Raw genomic sequence first — 22,910 nt, forward strand, 5'->3', positions numbered from 1 at the left:
TTGTAGTTTTACCTTCATGAGCGTTGTACATCATATGAATTGCCGCTTGATTATCGATAAGTAATTCGATGGGTTTATCTTCCTTTACAATTTCAAGTTCCAGACAAATTCTTTTGATCCAACAAACATCGTCAATTGCAGACACGGCTGCTCGGTACTCTGCTTCAGCAATGGATGTTGCTACCAAACGTTGTTTCTGTGTGTACCAAACGATTGGTCCTCCTCTCATCACAAGTACCCCCGTAGTTGAATGTTTAGTCTCAGGATCTCCACCATAGTCGGAATCCGAGTAAGCAACGGGTGTGTCGCTCCGTCAAAGAAGATACCATGATTTGGTGTTCCTTTGAGATATTGAAAAATCCTTTTTACCATTCGCCAGTGACTCATCATTGCCTTTCCGTTAAAGCGACTTAAAAAGTTAACAGCAAAACTGATATCCGGTCGAGAAATTATGGCCAAGTACAACAGGCTTCCAATCGCTTCTCTGTATGGGATAGATGGCGATATGGGTTGGTTGTTCATCTTGTCCTCTTCTCCTGCTACCATGCTTTTCTCAATGGGAGTTGACTTTGCATTGCACGTATCGAATTTAAAGCGTCGAATGATCTTCTCTGTATACTTTGGTTGACCTACAAAGATGCCTTCTTTGTCAATGTGAATTTCCATTCCGAGGTATGCGAGCTTGTTTTGAACTTGACGGCTGTATGTGATTTCGAATTTTGAGTTGATGTCGAGTATCTTGTAGATTTCCTTTTCATCATAGCCAGCGATAAGTCCGTCGTCGACGAACAAAGTTATTATGATAGTCTTATCCTTATTGTAATACAAACAGGGATCATCATTGGTGTTCATTAATCCTATTTTCTTCTCAAAAAATTTTGAAATCGTATCATGCCAGTTCCTCGGGACCTGTTTCAGTCCATATACTCCTTTCTGTAATTTGCAGACATAGTTGGTGCCATCTTTAAATCCTTCCGGTTGATGCATGTAAATTTCCTCCTCCAGGTTACCATATAGGAAAGCTGTCTTGACATCAAAGGGAACAAGTTTCATCCTCTGGGTAGCTGCGTGACTCAGCATGAGACTTATTGAAGTATGATGAGCTACTGGACTGAACGTTTCCGTATAATCAATCCCTTCTTAATAATAATAATAATAAAAGCGTTTATTGTTCTACAAAAGAGACAATGTGAGAACAAAAGGTTCGGCTACACCCCAACCCTGATACATTTCTAAGAACCAAACCCGTAAATACAAACAAGAGTATACAAAATAAAATAAGATGAGAAAAAAGAAACCCATTAAAATAAATTTTATTGTATCAATGTTGAAATTATTGCTCAAAATTTGTTTATTTATTTTGTTTTTAAGATCAAAATTAGAGTACCCACATGCTAACTCAGGGCACTTATTGAAAACGTAACTAGCCAGTAGCCAAGTAAGAAAATGAAGTTTTAAACATTGACATTTTATGCGAAGGTATATCAAGTTGTGCATCGACAAATCGTAACTTTCTGGAATGAACTTGAGTTCTTGTTCCTTTAAGACACTGTTAAGAAAACAACTGTAATGAATACAACGTTGTTCGTTCATTTTAAGTAAACCAAAAGATCTCAAATATGGAGTAATATGATCACCAAAAGGAACATTTGTAATAAATCTAATGCAGTTGTTTTGAATTTTTTGAAGCTTTGCCTTGTCATCTATAGTAAGGCAAGGACCATACAATTGATCGCAATAATTGAGACGTGATAAAATCAACGAATTCATAAGCACAAGTTTAGTTTTTCCATTTAAAATATGTTTTAGAGGAATAAGTTGCCTAAATTTTAAGTAACACTCTCTACGGATATGAGACACATGAGAGGAAAATGTTAATTCAGAATCGAATATAACCCCAAAATTGTTAACCTTGTCTACGTACTCTATTTTTTCATTATTAATAGTTATTTGAAGACTGACGCCTGAAAGTTTATGTGATGTGCCAAACAAGATATTGTGACACTTTTTTGTGTTAATCAATAATGAATTTGATGATGTCCATTGGTAAATCTCGTTTAGGTCATGATTAATCCGTTCTGGAGCAAGTAATACTTCACAGGGAGGGAAACTTAAAAATAATTGAATATCGTCGGCGTATAGATGAATTTTACAAAACTTTGGCATATAAACGACGTCAGATATAAAAACAGAAAAAAGTAGGGGGCCTAATTTGGAGTTTTGAGGAACCCCATTGCTAACTCTGCGCTCACTAGAAAAAACTTGACCTTCAGTTGTATTTAAACGACAGACTTGTTTACGATTGTATAAATAGCTTCTGAACCAATCAAAGTTTGGATTACAGATACCATAATAGTAGAGCTTTTCTAATAAACAGTCTATGTTCAATGAGTCGAACGCTTTGCTTAAGTCTAATAACGTTACAGAAGTTAAATTTCCTAAATCTATATTGCTAATTATATGATCTGTTAACGACACAAGTGCAGTAGGGATACTATGACATTTACGAAAACCTGATTGAACCGGTGGTATGATGTTTTTGGAATTAATAAAGTCACTAAGCTGCTGATAAATAACAGACTCAGCAATCATCAAAACAACAGGCTGAATGCTAATGGGCCTCATGTCATTCAGAGATGTAAATTTATTCTTTTTTCGTATGGGAGTTACGCATGAAGTTTTCCATAATTTGGGAACATAACCATTTTCAAAACTGAGGTTAATGATGTGTGTCAAGGGGGCACTAACAAATGGCAAAGCAATTCTCAACATCCTACTAGAAATACCGTCATACCCCATAATAGAAGGTTTTAATTTCAGTATTGCTTCTTCAATTTTCTCTACTTTTTTTATCTGGTCAGCATTAGCTAGTTCAGGAGGTATGGTTTCATTATTTTTACTTGCTATTATATTAGAGTTCCGTAAAGTTGCTCAAAATTTTCTTGGATTATTTTTACAATTCTGTGTAAAGTTGTATGTCATAAAACCACGTTTTTCTTGCTCTAGTGCAATATTATAAAAATTTCTTAATTCACAATAGTATCTTTTATGTTGTTCAAGCTTTGTCCTACAAAAATGATTCCAAGCTTTCCTATTTAGGATTCTGAATTTTCTAAGATTGTGAGTATACCATGGTTGATGAGATCTTTTAGTTTTATGACAACAGATTCTTAATGGAGCATGTACGTTAAAAATACTTAAAATGCATTCGTTAAAATATTTAACTTTTTCATCTAAGTCTGGCAACATATATATTTGATTCCAGTTAATTCTCTCAGCATCCTTGGAAAATTCATTTATGTCCAAATTTTTAAAACTTCTAGTAATTTTATGATTAGTTATCTCGTTATAATTATTAAAATCTACTATACAATGAATATTGTTGTGGTCGGCTAGTGCAAGATCAGATACCCAAGACTTAATAATTTCAACATTTGAACTAACAATAATTAGATCTAAGAGAGATTCGCTATCCTTGGTAATCCGTGTGGGAACATTAATTAATTGGTTACAATCAAGTTCAAATAACAAAGATTTTAGAAATTTGCTACCAGGAGAATCAACAAGCAAATCAACATTGAAGTCACCAATAAATATAAAATCAAGTTTTTTCAGGGTCAAAAAATTTATAATATCTCCTAGCAAATTTAGATTGTTAAAATTAATATCAGGTGGTCTGTAAAATGTACCTACGGCAATCTCTTGTGAGTTTATCTTAAGTTTAATTAATAAGTATTCAATAGAGCTATCAGAGGTTTCATCCGAACAAAACTTTAAAATTTCAAATTTAAGAAAAGACTTAACATATAAAGCAACACCTCCACCTACTGTGGCATGATCCTTGCGAATGATGTTGTAGCCTGCCAAGCTAAAAGTATCGTCTGGAACATCCGATGGAAACCATGTTTCACTGACGCCGATGAGGGAATAATCATGTTGGAGTACTATGTCTTTGAACTTGTGAAATTTGTTGCACAAGGATCTTGCGTTCAGGTGAGTGATAGCTAGGCCACTTGGTTTTGATTCGTGCGCTTCCAAAAAAAATTTATTGACAGTTACTCCAGAAGGCCAAAAGTTTGGATCCATTACAGATACAGTTAACGAGTTTGGAACGGTGATTTTAAAAGACCAGTATACTTCTGGATGTTTAGAGCTCAATTTCTCGCAGTTTATCTCTGATGACGTTGATGCAAAAAATGCAACTACATCTTCAACGGTTGTACCAGGAAGAAGGTGGCTTATATGAAAGCTAGAAGTTTTATTACGCTTTGGAACACCAATTAAGGTATTCCCACTTGACGAAACACCACTACCAACTATTGGTTTAGATCTCCTTTTCTCGTTAAGAGAAGGTTTTCCTTTGGGGCTGCTACCAGAGTTAAGTTGTTTCTCATTCTTATTGCTACGTTTTTTATGAGTCACCAGTTTAAAACCATCCTGGAAGACATCATCGTCTGCGTCATGTTGAGTTTTGTTGTCATCTTCATTCAGATAGATAATTTCATTCATGATTTGCAGCTGTTTATCGTGCATCAGCTGTACATTTTTTGTTTTCTTATAATCAGCAGCAGTACCTGGAGAAATAAGTCTTTTATCAATCGCACACTGAGGTTTTTCAACGGTCACGATTGAATTCGCAGTTTTATTATATAGGTCGATTTTAATTTGGTGAATTTCGTTAATAATTTCTTCTTGTTCAAAACCGCGTGCTACCAAACGTGCTTTCAATCTTCCATCTGCCTTCTCACGTAACACCCATCTGCATGTCAACGGTTGAACTCCTTCGGGGCATTTCACAAGTCTCCAAGTTTTCATTTGTGTCAAAGAATTAAGTTCTTCTTGCATCGCACGTTTCCATCTATCATCTTTCAGTGCCTCATTGACAGTGATATCCTTGATTTCCCCTATCAAAGCTACATTTGCACTTCTTTTCGGTGTGAGATCGTCGAGTACATAATCTTTCAGTTGGTGTGGTATTGTTATTGCTGATCGATCACGAAGTCCTCGCCTTGTTTGAGGTGCTATCTCTTCATCTTCATCTTCATTTTCAGTAATTTCGCCTTCAAGATTTTCTTGTTCTTGATCTTCATCCTTCATCTTCATGACCTAGATCAGTCTTTTCAGATATTATTGGCACACTTCCTATAATGTCTCGGTATCTCGTTTTCTCTTCATCAAAAATCACATTGGATAGCTTGATGACTCGATGTCATATCCAACAAGGATTCCCTTCCTAGACTTCTTGTCGAGTTTCTTCCTTCTATGATCAGTTTTCAGAACGTAGCAGTCGCATCCGAAACTCCTCAGTTTGTTGATATCAATACGACGACCGAACCATAAGTCTGCTGGACTCTTGGCGTTGACTGAGCTGGTGCCAGTCTGATTTAAGGTGAACACGACGGAGTTAACAGCTTCTGCCCATAGATTTTCTTTCAAATTTCGCGCATGTATGACCGACCTCGCTGATTCCACCACGGTTCGCATTTCCCTTTCAACTCTGCCATTCTGTTGTGGTGTGTGAACGTTTGAGAACGTATGCCTGATTCCTCGCTCCTCCAAAAGTTGACATGTGGTTTTGTTCTTTATTTCGGTTTCATGACCAGACCTCAGTTCTTTCACCTTCCTTCCAAATTGATTTTCAACTTGTGACAGAAATATCTTCAGCTTGTCTGGAGCTTCATCTTTCGACTTCAGATAGTAAACGGTTCGAAAGTGCGAATAATCATCTTTAAAGATCAGGAAATACTTCGCTCCTCCGATCAACGTGACATTCATTTCCCCAAGATCTACATGAACTAGATCCAATGATTGAGCTGCTACCTTCTCATTTTTGGGATGTGAAATTCGATGTTGTTTCCCATAAATACATCCTTCGCAGACTCGATTGTTCCAGTTATCTATGTACTTGATGTTATTCCTGTCTAGGATGTCCTTGACGTATTTCAGGTTCTGATGTGCAAGTCTGTCATGCCAGGTGACAGTTGAAGTTGCAATTAGGCTGGTGTTCATACTGGGTAGTCGGAGCATTACTCAATACAAATTTCCTTCTCGTTGAGCCATGGTAAGAATAGTTTGGTTGTCACTTGACTTGATAATTGCTACATCTTTGTTGCACGTCTCAATCTGTCCTCTGCCAATCACTTGACTGAGTGAAATCAAGTTAAAGTTCAAACCTGGTACATAGAGTACGTCTTCCAGAATGACTAGTCTCCAGTTGTTACCATTGCAGGCTTCAAGTTCTATGTCTCCAACCGCTGAGGCCTTGAGTTGATTTGAATCTCCCATAATAACTGTTACAGGTTGCTTCAGTTGTCTCAAATTCACAAACCAGTTTTTGTTGGAAGTCATATGTTGTGTGGCTCCACTGTCTTGGTACCAGTTAGCATTGACATTTTCTACTCGTTGTTGTTTTGGGAGCTCAGTACTCGACAAACTGACGGCTACATAAAGTTTTTTCGAACGACCTCCGAATTTTCTCTCATTCCTTTCCGACCTCTCATTATCCAATTTGTCATCATTCTTCTTTGGGCACTCCTTGGCAAAATGACCTATTTGACCACAAAGATGACAGAGGTAATTTTCTTTACAATAGACCAAATACTTTTCAAAAGGTTTGTTTCTGCAGTACTTCTTTATATGTCCCTTCTGTCCACATTTGAAACAAATGCTATCAGCACTTCCACCTTGCTTGTTTTGTTTTTGATTGTCTTGTTGGCTTCTCTTCTTGTGCTGCATCACGGGTGCGTTGTTGCTTGTAGGTTCACTTGATCTTCCAGCTGCTTTAATTCTGTCCTCTTCTAATCTCAACTTCTCAATCAGGTTTGAGATGGTTCTCTGGTTTCCAGTGACATTGTCCCATGATGTGTGAAAATGGTAGAGACGTTGTGGCAATATGGCGAGCATTCGAGTCATTGCCCACTGTTCATAGTCGTTTCCATCCTGTGCACTGAGATCTTGAGCTAGTTGTTGTATCTCATTGCAGTTTTCAACAGCTGATTTTGTGCTGTCAAACAGAAAGCCGAAAAATTTTCGCTGCAGACCTTCAATTTCATAATCTGACTTTTTGCCATACAAGTTCTAAACTTTTCGAACATTTGTTGCGACGTTTTAAAACATAGGATGTGTTTCGCAATTTTCTTACTAAGATTTAAGCCAATAATTGTCTGAGCCTCTACGTCTTTATCTAACCACTCTTTTACTTCTTTTTGGTTTGGATCACCAGATGGTTTTGGCTCTGCACCAATTACACAATCAAAACATTTCTTCGACTTTAAAATTAAAATAATTTTAAAACGCCAGGCTTCATAATCTAGTTCACCATTTTGATCTTCCGACAACATTTCAATATTCGACTTTGTTGTGTCCATTTTGCAATGACGTTTTCACGTTATGCTGCTGCCAAATGATGGTTTCGCTGGGTAGGTCTCGACTGAAGGCGACTTGGTTGTTTCCTACTGGACTACAATGTGCTGAGTTCGACAACGTTTCTGACACTCAAGACTTGACAACAATAACAGAGGCTGAACTGATTTAACTGACTTTTATTGCTTGTCTGACTTGTCCAGCTTCTCTGGGCCCATAACCTGTTAAACTTTCTTTATATTTCAAGTCAGACAATGTTGAGTTTTGACAATCACATACTAATAATAAAATGACGAACGCTCACAGACTTTGCTTTCAATACCTTCAATAAATATCAAGACTACACCGCCATTTTTATTACTCATTTCTGTCTGGTCCTCTCACTACCTACAAACATACTAACCACTAGATGTATAAAATAATTAATTTCAACACATTCATATTTTGCTTTATTTTCCAAACTATGTAATACACAGATAATTTTACAAAAGTACAAAAATATAAACATCTTCCCTTTCCTCAAGTCTCCAAATGTTTCATGGCAAAATCTTTCATCCAAACTAATAAATTGTTGGCCAAAGTAATCATCCGATCCACATTCTTGGTCTTTTCAACATCTCTAAAAACCGAAAGAGTCCCTTTATTGAACAACTCTTTGTTCGCTTTGTCGTACTTCTCAATATCTTCACTCAGTTTCCTGATTTCGTTCTCCATTTCCACTTTCTCATTGTCCAGACCCTTGATTTCTTCATCTTCGACATTCATCGTCGTCCCCGAGTCGATTTTTGGCGATCTTTTGAAAACCTCAGACGTTTCGCTGTGGTCATGCAACGATTCCACAAAACTGTCCATCAAATTGTCACTGTGGTGACTATCCCTTCCAAATCTCACATTCAATTCAGGCATCTTGGCGTTCTGATCATCCTCATTTTCCCTTAGTGCTGTTCTAAATCTCTCATCAACGTGCTTCTTGGTACAATTTTCGTTCTTACAGTTGCAAAGAGCCTCAGTGTCTACTCGCAATTTCATCACACCATCTTCGTCCTGGAACATCTTCAAAGGAAGATTGATGTTTTTGCCAACATAGATGTATTTCTTCATTCTAGGATCGTCTACATCCGTGGAAACACCCTTAGCTGGAACTAGAGAGCCGAAGTCGTTCTGTCCGTCTCTAGAGTTTTCAGTGAACTGTCCACGATTTTGAAAATCAGGCGCCGCTTCAGCCACATTAGGAACATCAGGAATTGGATCTAGATCATCTATGGACAACTGGGTCGGATCTTGGTAGTCGAAGTTAGTGGAAGGTCTAGGTTTTTTCGTAGTTTGTTCAGGTTTTTTCTTTTCTTCAATCGTGTTACCGTCGACAGTCGTTATGCTACTCGTCGGTTCTAAGTTTTCTTCGATTTGTAGGATGTCGTCTTTGAGTTGGGGTTTCTCGAACGCTTTGATAACACTTTCCGAGTTAGCTTGACTTGGCTTTTGTTCTGCTACCAATATGGATTGGGGTTCTGTTTCTTGAACTTCGTTGGGGCTTTGGCCATTGGTTACCGCCTTTAAGCTATCTTCAACAATTTTGAAGACATTTTTCTCTAGATCTCGGGAGGGATTAGCGGGTTCGTCGTCAAAGTTTGTTCCCTCTTGTACAGTTGGTCCGTTTACTTGATTGTCTGACGAAGGAATTTGTTTGGCGTCTGATAAACTCAATCTGTTGTCGGGAGCCTCTCCAACTATAGTTTTAGTAGACGTAGAATTTGTTTCTTTTGGTATGGTGATGAGTCTCGTTGCTTCTTGAATTGGGGGTTGGTTCTTGTTTTCGGTAATCAAAGTAGGCCTGCCTTCTTCCGTATCGTCAACATAATCATCTTCCAAGTTCTTAGTCGGTGTCTGTGCCGTCTTGCCAACGTAGTGTAAGTTATCTTGTATGACTGGAGGGTTCTTTATTTCTGACGATACTTCTGTTTCGACAACATGAGGTTCAACGTGAGGAACCCAGGAAGTTTCATGTTCACCGTGAGATTTTTCAGGCTTTTCCTTATGGTGGGGAGCACCATAAGACGGCCCTGCATAACCGCTTGGTAACATGTCGACAATATTTTCCACCGCTTCGTCTACGTTGCATCTAGTTACCGCTTCAGGACTTCCAGTGGTGTGTTCCTGGGTACTTCTAACACTGTCGCTAACCTAAAGAAAAAAAAATGAGAAACGTGAAATGACACTCTAACCAACTTACTTCTCCCATTGCTTCGTCAATAAGTGTGTTCACTTCGTCCAAAGTGAGTTGCCCATGACCCAATTCCAGCAATTTGCGTTTACTGAGTTGGTTAAGTTTCTCATTCAAAAGTTGAACTAATTTAACGTTGGTAAGGGCTTCGTTCTCATTCTCAAACTTGTGGATATGGATTTTGGTTTTCTTATTGTCACCAAATGCTTGAGCCAGATCTGTGACGATTATCTCGGGAAAATCTTGAACCTGCTCTGCGGGTAATCTCCCCAGAATTATAAACTTGTCGAAACCGGTTGGTAGATTGAACAGTTTTTCAAACAGCCTCATCACAGGTCCTGTTTCCACAGATGCTACAGAGTAGTATCTTGAAACTTTGTCGTCGTTTTCTTTTAATCTAGAAGTTACAATTACGTCGTTGGCTTCCACTTTCGTTGGGGGATCTGTGACTTCTCTTTTTTCTTCTGGACGATTTGTTGTAACGTCGTTCTTTTCAGTTGTTGTTGGACTGATGCTGTCGCACCATCTGTTGCATCTAGCGCATGGGTTCTGGTTTCTGCAGAAGATGGATTTTTGACAGGTTTCGCAGAGTTGTTTTCGGGTAGTGAGGTCCCGTCGGGCTAGGGAGACTCTGGGTCCACCACTGCGACTTCTAAGAGTTTCAGGTCTGTAACCAAGTTCAAAACTATCAGAAAAAAAAACAGTGGGTTTTTGAAAGTTTGATCATGTTTTTTATTGCTCATTTTATTCCATTATTATTTTCCTACTACTTTCTAACATTGTTAATTCTGTTAGCAAAAAAATGCTTGATATCCTAAAAAACGCATGGTTTGATGATGGTTGAGAATAAAATAAAAATTGCCAGTGCTCTTGGATTCATTGCCACTACAGTACTAATTCTACTACTAGTATTGGTATATTAGTCCTGGCACTAGTAGCAGTGGGAGTACTAGTAGTACTGAACCCGTTTGTATTTCTAATCAACAGGAAAAATGCATTCTCAATTTATCAGTATCTATCTCAATACCTACTTCGACTGTTTATGTTTGTACTGCGAAGGAATTCGACTATTACAACGTTCAGATTGTGTTAAAAGAAAATGAGGCTTTCAAAAATTTGTGGAATTGGTCAAATTGGAGGGGTATAAACGAATAAATTTTGATTAACGATTTACTATGCACACGACAACTTTAAAACGTTTCAAAATTAAATTGCGAAATGTTATACAATTTTGATTTTTTTTTTAATCTGGATGCGGATTCATAAATTACACATGTAATTCTACAAAATTGAAACAAATTTGTCGAATTTTTTGATTTCTCAATTTTTCGATGTTCCAGTTTTGGTATTTTTCAATTTTTCGGTTCAGTTTCTCTTTTTTTCAAATTTTAGATTTCTTGACGTATTTATTTTTCGATTTCTCGATTTTCCGATATTGCAGTTTTACGATTTTTCAGTTTTTCGAGTCTTCAATTTTTCAATTTTTAGCGTTTCTAAATCTTATTTCGATTTTAAAACGCTTCAATTTTTCAATTATTCGGTTTTTCAGGTTTCTGATTTTTTAATTTTTTTAATTTTTGATTATTCAGTTTTGACGATTTTTCAAATTTTGGAGATCTCGATATTTTGTTTCTTAATTTCTTAATTTCCCGATATTTCAGTTTTGGGAATTTTCAATATTTTTTTTTAGGTTTTTGTTCTTTCTATCTTTTGATTTTTTTATGTTTCTAATTTTCAATTTTCCCATTTCTCGATTTTTCGACTTTCTGATTTGTCGATTTTTCAGTTTTTCAATTTTTCAATTATTAGAGTTTTCAGATTTCTGATTTTTCAATTTTTAAAATTTTTGTTTTTTCGATTTTTCGAGTTGACGATTTTTCGAATTTTTGTTATGCGATTTTACGTTTTTTTGATATTTTTGGAATTTTTCAATTTTACGCTTCAGCAGTTTCTCGATTTTTTCAAATTTTCGATCTGTCGATATTTTGTTTCTCGATTTTTCAATTTTTCGTTTCCAAATTTTGGTGTTTTTAAATTTTCGATTTCGCGATCGATGTTTCGGTTTTTAGATTTTTCGGCTTTTCAATTTCTCGTATTTTCCTTTTTTCAATTCACCAATTGTTCAATTTTTCGATTTATCGGGCTTTTGATTTTTCAATTGTTTAATTTTCGGTGTTTTGATTTTCGACTTGACGATTTTTTGACATTTCGATTTCCCAATTTTTCAATTTTTTGATTTATCAGTTTTTCTGTATTTCAATTTTGGAATTTCTCAATATTTCGATTCTGTAATGTTTTATTTTTCATTTTGATTTTGCGAGTTTTTACTTTTTCATTTTTCCATTTTCCAATTTTTTGATATTTTAATTTTTCGATTTTTTAAATTTTATGTTTTTCGGTTTTTTGATTTTTGTTTTCGATTTTTTGAATTATAGAATTTTCAATGTTTTGATGCTTTGATTTCTCAATTTTTCAATATTTTTCTTTTACAAATGTATCCATATTTCAATTTTCGGCATTTTTGGATTTAGCGATTAATCAATTCTTCAATTTTTCTATTTTTTAGATTTTTAATTTTTGAATTTTTTAAATTTTCGATTTTTGATATTTCGGCTTGATGATTTTTGACTTCTCGATTTCCCGATTTTTCAATTTTGTGATTTTTTAATAGTTCGATTCTCCAATGTTTTGTTTTTTCTTTACTATTTTTTGATTTTTTACTTTTCCAATTTTTCGATTTTTTAAATTTTAGATTTTTCAATTTCTCGATCTTTTGAGTTTTTGATATTTCGATTTTTTAATTCTTCGATTTCTGGATTTTTCGAACTTGTGATTTTCACATTTCTCGATTATTGCACTTCTCGATTTCTCGATTTTTCAGTTTTTCGATTTTTACGATTTTTCAATTTAATTAATTTTTTGATATTTCAGTTTTACAATTTTTCAGTTTTACAATTTTTCAGTTTTCGGCATTTCTAAATTTTTCTTTTTCTTCTATATTATATTATACATTTTTCGATTTTTTGTATTTTCCAATTTCACCATTGAACTTCTTGATTTCTCGAATCTTCAGCATATCATTTTTTCAATGTCTTGATGTTTTGTTTTCTCAATTTTTCAATATTTCACTTTTACAAATTTTTCAATATTTCAATTTTCGACATTTCTAAACTTTCGATTTTGCGATTAATCGATTTTTAAATTTTTCGATTTTTTAAATTATAGAATTTTCAATGTTTTGATGCTTTGATCTCTCAATTTTTCGATATTGCAGTTACTCAATTTTCCAATTTTTCGATTTTCGGCGTTTCTAAATTTTCGCTTTCGCGATTAATCGATTTTCCATTTTTTTTATTTTTCGACTTTTAGATTTTTCGATTTTTTATTTTCCAATTTCCCGATTTTTCGACTTCTTAATTTTTCGAATTTTCAGCATTTCAATTCTCCAATTTTTCGATTTTTTAGGTTTTTGATTTTTGGATTTTTAAAATTTTCGATTTTTTTGACGATTTTGGACTTCTAGTCTTCCCGATTTTTCAATTTTCGGATTAATCAGTTTTTCGATACTTCAATTTTGAAATTTCTCAATATTTTGATTTTTCAATGTCTTATTTTTCGTTTCGATTTTTTGATATTTCACTTTTTCAATTTTCCATTTTCCAATTTTTCAATTCTTTGTTTTTTCGATTTCTCAATTTTTCAATTTTTCGATATTTTAATTTTCCGGTTTTTAAATTTTATATTTTTCGATTTCTCGATTTTTAGATTATAGAATTTTCATTGTTTTGATGCTTTGATTTCTCAATTTTTTGATATTTCAGTTTTACAATTTTCCAGTTTTTCAATTTTCATCATTTCTAAATTTTCGATTTCGCGATTAATCGATTTTTCTATTTTTTTTTCGATTTAACAGGTTTTCGATATTTCAATTTAGGAAATTTTCAATGTTTCGATTCTTCAATGTTTCGATTTCTGGATTACTCAATTTTTCGATTGTTCTTTTTTTTATTTTTCGACTTTTTCATTTTTCGAATTTCCAGCATTTCAATTCTCCAATTATTCGATTTTCTAGGTTTTTGATTTTTGAATTTTTTAAATTTTCGATTTTTCGACTTGACGATTTTTTACTTTATAATTTATCAATTTTTCGAAGTTTCAGTTTTGGGATTTTCAATGTTTCGATATTTCAGCTTTGGGATTTTGCAGTTTTTGATTCTTTAATTTTTCTTAGAATTTACGATTTTTCGATTTAACCCATTTTTCGATATTTCAGTTTAGGATGTTTGAATTTTTCGCTTCATGAATTTCTCGATTTTTCAATTTTTCCATATATCAGTTTTACAATTTTTCAATTTTCGTCATTTCTAAATTGTCGATTTCGCGATTAATCGATTATTCTATCCTATTTATCGATTTCCTGATTTTTCGACTTTCAGATTTTTCGATTTTTTATTTTTCAATTTCCCGATTTTTCGACTTCTTGATTTCTTGAATTTTCAGCATATCAATTCTTCAGTTTTTCTACTTTTTGGGTTTTTGATTTTTCAATTTTTTATATTTTCGATTTTCCGACCTGACGATTTTTCGACTTCTTGACTTCCTTTTTTTCGGTTTTTCAATTTATCGCTTTTTCGATATTTTAATTTTGGAATTTCTCATTATTTCGATTCCTCGTTTTATTTTTCGTTTCGATTTTTTTCTTTTTCAATTTTCCATTTTCCAATTTTTCGATTCTTTGATGTTTCGATTTCTGGATTACTCAATTTTTCGATTTTTCTATTTTTTTATTTTTCGACTTTTAGATTTTTCGATTTTATTTTCCAATTTCCCGATTTTCAGACTTTTTCATTTTTCATTTTTTTAGCATTTCAGTTCTCCAATTATTCGATTTTTTAGGTTTTTGATTTTTGAATTTTTAAAATTTTCGATTTTTCGGTTTTTCGGCATGACGATTTTTGACTTCTGGACTTCCCGATTTTTCAATTTTTCCATTTATCAGTTTTTCGATATTTCAATTTTGGAAATTTTCAATGTTTCGATTCTTCAATGTTTTATTTTTCGTTTCGATTTTTCGATTTTTTACTTTTTCAATTTTCCATTTTCCAATTTCGATTCTTTGATGTTTCGATGTCTCGATTTTTCAATTCTTCAATTTTTCTAATTTTTAGGTTTTTGATTTTTCAGTTTTTTATATTTTCGATTTCCCAGCTTGACGACTTTTCGACTTCTCGACTTCCAAGTAACCGAAAAATATAAAATTTAAAAAATCGAAAAATTGAAATATCGAAAAATTGAAAAATCGAAAAATCGAAACATAAAAGAATCGAAAAATTGGAAAATCGAAACGAAAAATAAAGCATTGAAGAGTCGAAATATTCAGAAATTCCAAAATTAAAATATCGAAAAACTGATGAATTGAAAAATTGAAAAATCGGGAAGTCTAGAAGTCGAAAAATCGTCAAGCCGGAAAATAGAAAATTTAAAAAATTGAAAAATCAAAAACTTAAAAAATTGAAGAATTGATATGCTGAAAATTCGAGAAATCGAGACGTCGAAAGGCGGGAAATTGGAAAATAAAAAAATTGAAAATCCTAAAAATCGATCAATCGCGAAATCGAAAATTAGAAATGCCGAAAACTGAAGAATTTTACAACTGAAATATCGAAAAATTAGTTAAATTGAAAAATCGTAAAATCTAAGAAAAATTGAAAAATTAAAAACTGAAAAATCCCAAAACTGAAACATCGAAACATTGAAAATCTCAAAACTGAAACTTCGAAAAATTGATAAATTATAAAGAAAAAATCGAAAAACCGAAAATTTTAAAAATTGAAAAATCAAAAAACTGAAAAATCGAGAAATCGCGAAGTGGAAAAATCGAAACATAAAAAAATAAAAAGATCGAAAAATCTAAAATTTGAAAAACCGAAAAATTGGAGAAGTAAATAATCAAAAAATATAAATGAAAAAACAAAACATTGGAGACTCGAACTATTAAAAAATCACAAAATCGAAAAATCGGGAAGACGAGAAGTCAAAAAGCGTCAAGCCGAAAAATCGTAAAATCGAAAATTTAAAAAATTCAAAAATCAAAAGCCTAAAAAATCAAAAAAATGAAGAATTGAAATGCTGAAAATTCCAGAAATGAAGAAGTCGAAAAATCGGGAAATTAGAAAATAAAAAATCGAAAAATCTAAAAGTCGAAAAATAAAAAAATTGTAAAATCGATTAATCGCCAAAGCGAGAATTTAGAAATGCCGAAAATTGAAAAATTGCAAAATTAGGTAACTGAAATATCGAAAAATTGAGAAATCAAAGCATCAAAACATTGAAAATTCTATAATTTAAAAAATCGAAAAATTGAAAAATCGAAAAATCGAAACATCAAAGAATCGAAGTTGGAAAATGGAAAATTGAAACAGAAAAAAATCAAAAAATCGAAACGAAAAATAAAACATTGAAGAATCAAAACATTGAAAATTTCCAAAATTGAAATATCGAAAAACTGATAAATGGAAAAATTGAAAATTCGGGAGGTCGAGAAGTTAAAACTCGTCAAGCCGAAAAACCGAAAAATCGAAAATTTTCGATTCTTTGATGTTTCGATTTATGGATGACTCAATTTTCCGATTTTTCCATTTTTTTTGTTTTTCGACTTTTAGATTTTTCGATTTTTTATTTTCCAATTTCCCGATTTTTCGACTTCTTAATTTTTCGAATTTTCAGCATTTCAATTCTCCAATTATTCGATTTTTTAGGTTTTTGAGTTTTGAATTTTTTAAATTTTCGATTTTTCGGTTTTTCGGCTGACGATTATTGACCTCTCGACTTCCCTATTTTTCAATTTTGGAAATTTTCAATGTTTTATTTTTCGTTTCCATTTTTCGATTTTTTTAATTTTAGATTTTTCGGTTCGATTTTTTTATTTTTCGAATTTTTTAATTATAGAGTGGTCAATGTTTCATTTGCTTCCTGACCTTTCGGTTTTAAATTCTTCGGTTTTTCAATTTTTGGATTTTTAAAATATTTTATTTTTCGATTTTTTAATTCTTCAATTTTTAATTTTTTGACTTTTCGGTTTCCTTTTTTCTTTAATTACAATATGTGCAAGAAGCAAATTTAAAATGATCCATAAATAAATTTGTGTTTCAAGAATAAAATTTTACAAAAATATGTCTTGTCAATAATTTTTTATCGTAAATGAAGACATTTTGGATTTTTTTTAATGTTATACATGTTATTTATTTTAAAAGTAACGATATTTTCTGCATAAACATCAGGCGACTTGTTCCTTTCATATTTTCTCTACGTTTCATGACCCCTAAATAAATGGTTTCCCTTTCCGTCTGTCTGTTTGTCCCTCTGTCTGTCTGTCCGTCCGTCTGTTTCTCTCTGTGTTAATTTTCATTAGACAGATAATCTCCGAACCTACCAGACCGATTGTTGTCAAATTTTGTATATACATCAGGATTTAGATGGTAAAACGCTAAAACGCTATTTGGTTAATCATCCCCACCACCAATGGGATGACGTCATCTCCAAAATTTACAATAGCAAATTTATATCTAATTTTATAAAATAAGATACTCCTGCACATCTAGACCTTTGGAAAAAAAAATCAAAATTGTATCAATAAATAAAATGCCACCTGAACGTGCTCGCTGCGCGCAAGACTAATTTTCCGTTTGAAACATGAAAATTTACTGAAAATTGTTGTTGAAAAATTTGACAACTTAAAATTCTCTATAAAATCTTTCCAATTCTGCTCACCTTGCACAACGCTTCGCTAAAGGTGTGTCAGAAGACGATGGCTCAGACTCGTTGAGGTCAGCCCTTAGTTGCGGTAAAGCCACATCATTCAGCGAATCGGTTTCTGGTTTTGTAGGGAGAACATCGGTTCCTTCCGGGGTCTGGGTAGTTTCACCACTGTTACCACCTTGGTTACTTTCCGGAGATCCCTCTCTGTGACATACAGGAAATTAACATTCAGCGCTACTCCACCACGGACGGGGAAGTTACACAAGAACATAACAACTTACAGACTATTTTCAGGCATACAACGAAAACCCTGATCGCTCTCCCGGATTAAGAAACCGGTCACGTGATTTCTGGATTATGACATTCTGTTTCCTTGTGCGAAAGTTCGTTCTTTGTCCCAACTTTCCTAATTTAATGCCAGTTTTACAAACACGCAATATCAACTTTTAAGTTGGTTTTGTAACAGTAATGGCTTCACACACGTCTGCTAACTCAATAACCCCCTCACGACATCCATTTAATTCCTTCGTCTGTCTAGGTTTTCTCAAAACTCGCCTTAACTTTATTTAATACAGAAACTCAGATCGTAAAACCGTATAGAGTGACAAAACAGTTAAGTCTCGTAGTAAATCTCGGCAAAGTAAATAAAGGTGTAGGAAATCTTGTTAGTGAAAATTTCTTAATGGAAAGTTCAGCGACGCGGAAAAGTAGCCAAGAAATTGTGAAGTTTGTCGAAACGTTCCAAGGCTGAATTTGCAACTGAAGAAGCAGTTAAGCGTCTAAGTTTCGACAATAAGAGTCAGGTAGGTGTTTGCTAATGTGAGCTGAATTATTAAATTCTGTGGTGTAGTGTTCGGGATGACAAACTAGCGAACTTCTTGACGTGTATTTGCTCGTTATTAGTGGAAGTAGAGGATTGGGTGGGTTAAAGTACGAGAAAATATTTTACTACTACTGCCTTGTTGGCTCGGGCAACAGACGAGCTTCTGAGAAACTTCCGGTTATATTCCGCAGAAACGTAATCATTTTAAGCTCGTGATTTCTTCTGACACTTTGTGTGCTTTGTTGTGTTACAGGAGCATAATCTCTAATGGAAAAGGGTTTTCACACGCTGGAACGAGTTTGTAGAGGACTTTAAATTAAAAACAAACATGAAAGTGTGATGTTACGATTATTAACGTGGGGGGTGACATGTTAACAAGATGACAAATCCGGAGGAATTTTGGAATCATGTTGTAGGGTGGGGTTATAGCATTCTAATAAGCAGATGAAATAATGTAATGTAGTTGTTCCAGTACACACATTCCTTGACCAAATATTGTCACAGATCACGCTTCTTCCAACGCCAAATATAGGCAGAAATTACTACCAATATGGTCAGAATCCCATTTAAAACAGTGCTCGATTAGATGGCGTCAGTTGCCACTGGCCTAGTTAATTATGCTGATACGCATTATTCTGCCCTCGTATTGCATTGACCGATCAAATGTATTTACCATGAGATCTACAAATCTCCCGATTGGGTTCCCCTTTTTCGATTATGTTTTACCTCATCTACGGGTTCAATTCAGCGACCGGGCATTCCTCTAACCTTAAGGTATCCGTCCAAATAATGAATACCCTTGTGTATAAACGACATTTGACAGATTTGTTGTAAACCGTTAATTTATTATAGTACATATGAAAAAGTGAGTTTAGGTGTTATCATTTGGCGAGATGTTGATGAATAAAAAACGGTTTGTTGTTTGTATTTTCTGTTTCAATATTCTTTTAATAAACTTTTTAGATGTTTGATGTGACTGATGTTAGTTTGTGTTAGAAAGAGGAGACATTTTGAAATTTTGGAGTGGTATACAAATAATCAATAAATTTATTTTTTTCTAAATTTTTTCTAAAATAATATTACCAATTCCATGCTGACAACTGCAGCATAAAATATAAATGTAAAACCGTACCATAAAACTCATCATCAAAATTATTTGTTCGAATCTGTATTCAAAATTAAATGACTCTATTAAATGACAAATACTTGCCAGTTTACGGAAAAAAAATTATTTTAACAGTTCATTTAATTAAAGTGCTAAATGTTTATACAAAAAAAAACACCAAAAGACAAAAAAATTGGTCGAAGATTACTTGCACAGAACTTCCCTCACCCATAAAGTATAGCTTATCAAATCCAGCTTTTTCGAAAAATGAAAAGATTTGATTTTGCGAATTTTATTGTTTTTTATGGCAACCATTATAAGCTAAAGTAAAAACAGAAACATCCTCACCCGTTTCGACAATAATTTCATGCTGTTTCAACTTTCGAATTCTCAGTTTTTCGAAAGTTTAGTTTGGGGACTTTTCAGTTTACTCCTATTTATTATTCAATCTTTGGATTTTCCAATTTCTCAATTTTTCAGTTTCTCGGTTTTCAGTTTTTCTCTTCAATTTTACAATTTTTAAATTCAATTGACTGATTTTTCAGGTTTTTTGGTTTTTCAATTTTTCTATTTTTTCACGTTTCGATTTTTAAACTTCATTTTTGATTTTTCGATTTCTCAATGTTTCAATTTTTTAATTTCTGAGGTTTTGGACATTTCAGTTTTGGGATTTTTTAGTTTATTTATTATTCAATTCAATTTTTCGATCTTACGATTTTGCAGGTTTTTGATTTTTCAGTTTTGGGATTTTTCAGATTTTTCTATCATTTTTTAGTTTTTCGATATTTCAGTTTCTGATTTTTCAATATTTCTGTTCTTCGACTTTTCTATTTTTGACTTTTGGATTTTTCGATGTGGTGATTTTGTACTTTTTCGATTTAAAATTTTCGATTTCTCAATTTTTTGGTATTTTAATTTTTCAATATTTAAAATATTAGATTTTTCGATTTGTCGTTTTTTCATTTCAACTCTTCCATATTTCAATTTTTCAAATGTTTTGAATTTTCGGCTTCCCGGTTTTAGATTTTCTGTTTTTCAATTGTCGTTTTTTCAATTTTTCGATTTTTCAGTTTTTTGATATTCTAATTTTTCAATATTTAAAATTTTAGATTTTTCGATTTCTCGATTTTTCATTTCAGTTCTTCGATATTTGCGTTTTTCATGTTTTCGAATTTTTCAAATGTTTTGATTTCTTAATCTATCGATTTTTCGACTTCCCGGTTTTAGATTATCTGTTCTTCAATTGTCGTTTTTTCAAATTTTAGATTTTTCAATTTTTCAAATTTGGTATTTATGAACTGTCAATTTTTCGATTTTAGAATTAATCGTTGATTTGATTTTCCCATTTCTTGACTTTCGAAGGTTCCGATATTCCTGTTCTTCAATTCTTTAATTTTTCGATTTTTCATTTTTTAGTTTTTTTAAGGTTTCGATTTTTCGACTTCACTTTTTTGATTTTTCGATTGCTCAATTTTTCGAATTGTTAGGTTCTCAGTTTTTGGATATTTCAGTTTTCGAATTTTTCAGGTTATTAGATTCTCAGTTTATCTTTCATTTTTCAGTTTTTCAATATCTCAGTTTTGGGATTTTTCAATATTTCGATTCTTCGACTTTTCAATTTTTGACTCCTGGATTTTTCGATGTGTCGATTATTATTTTACTTTTTAGATTTTTCAATTTTTCGATTTTAAGTTTTAGATTGTTCGATTTCTCGATTTTTCAGTTCAGTTCTTCGATATTTGAATTTTTCAGGTTTTCGAATTTTTCAAATGTTTCGATTTCTTGATTTTTTGATTTTTCGACTTCCCGGTTTTAGATTTTCTGTTTTTCAATTGTCATTTTGTCAAATTTTAGATATTTCAGCTTTAGGATTTTTCAATATTTTTCAGCTCTTCAGCTCTTCTACTTTTTTACTTCTGAATCTTTAGATGTGTCTGCCTTTTTACTTTTTCGATTTTTCAATTTTTGGATTTTTAAATTTTAGATTTTTCAATCTTGTGATATTTTAATTTTTCAATATATGTTTTGTTCATTTTTCATTCCTCATTTATCGAGATTTGATTGTTCAAGTTTCCGATTTATCAGTTTTTCAATTTTTTATGTTGGCCTATTTCGGTTTCTCAGTTTTTCCAGTTTTCCATTTCTTCGTTTTTTGATTTTTCCGCTTTTCCAATTTTTCAACTTTTAACTTTTTGTTTGTTGATTTCTCTATTTTTCGATTTTTCGACTTCATCACTTCGATTTCTCGTTCTTTTGATCTTTCAATCTCTCAATTTTTCGATTTTTCGAATTTTTAAGCTTTTTGATTTCCCGATTTATCGAGATTTGGATTTTTCGATATTTTGATTGTCAATTTCTCAATTTATAAATTGTTCAATTTTTAACTTTTCGATTTTTCGATTTTGGCCTATTTCGGTGTTATCCGATTTTTTAAATTTGGGAGTTTCGATTTCTCGATTATTCGTTATTCGGTTTTTAAATTTTAGATTTTTGAATTTTACATTTTTTCGATTTTCTGGTGTTTCATTTTTCGATTTTCAGTTCTTCGATATTTCGATTTTTTAAGGTTTCGATTTTTCGATTATTATTATTAGATTTCTCGAATTTTCGATTATTTTATTTTTTCTTTTTTTTTTCTCACTGTTAATATCATACAGTGTATCGAAATCAACCACAAAAATTGTCACTAAAAACATTTAAAAATTCATACAAAATAGAACAGTGTTTCCAAAACATTCTACAACGTCAACAAGGTTTCAAATATTCAGTTTTGCAATTCTTCATTTAAACAATAAAATAAATTAACTCAGTCATTAATTTTTTTGAGACACCCTGCACATTTAAGTTAGGATTTGTTCAACAACATTTTGAGTTGACGTCATCAATTTATTAGGGGGGATGAGCAAATACATTTTGATCAAAAATTTACCATGTTTATCATAACTTTAAAACATCTCTAAGATGTCAAAGCATTCGATTTTGTAGTTCCTGATTAAATCAATAAAATAAATTCACGCATTCATTTTTTTCTGAGTCAAATCCAAAAAATCCAAAAAAGATGGATGGAATGATAAATCACAGGTACAGATTCATCATATTTTCTACATTTTAGATAGGATTTATTCAGCAAAATTTTGAGCTGACGTCATCAATTCTTTGGAGGGAACAAGTAAATATATTTTGTTTAAAATTTATCGTGCTTAAAGTTATGACTTTAAAACATCTGCAAGATTTTAAAGCATTCGGTTTTGCAGCTTCGGAAGTAAAAATATCGAAAAAATAATACAATACAACAACATGGATGTTGAACAGTTAAATCAAATAAACATAGAATTTTTTGAAATGACGTCATCAAATTGTTGGTGGGGATGATCAGCAAAATTTTGTTAGTATTTAACCATCTATATGATACCTCTAATATAATATATAATAAAAATAGATACAGATAGACAGACAGACTGTAGGGGTCATGAAACGTCGAGAAAATATAAAAGTGACCATTCGTCCGATGACCTCGGTTAGTATGCTTTCTTAGCTTACGTTCCGAAACTAAAAAAAAACTATTTCGTTTATGCAGAAAATATGGTTGCTCTTAAAATATAAATAGCATGTGTAACGTTAAGAAAAAATTCAAAATGTGC

The sequence above is a fragment of the Zophobas morio genome, unplaced genomic scaffold (assembly GCF_036711695.1).
Source record: "Zophobas morio isolate AGI-343-1 ecotype UQ-CSIRO unplaced genomic scaffold, CSIRO_AGI_Zmor_V1 ptg000017l, whole genome shotgun sequence".
Lineage (NCBI taxonomy): Eukaryota > Metazoa > Arthropoda > Insecta > Coleoptera > Tenebrionidae > Zophobas > Zophobas morio.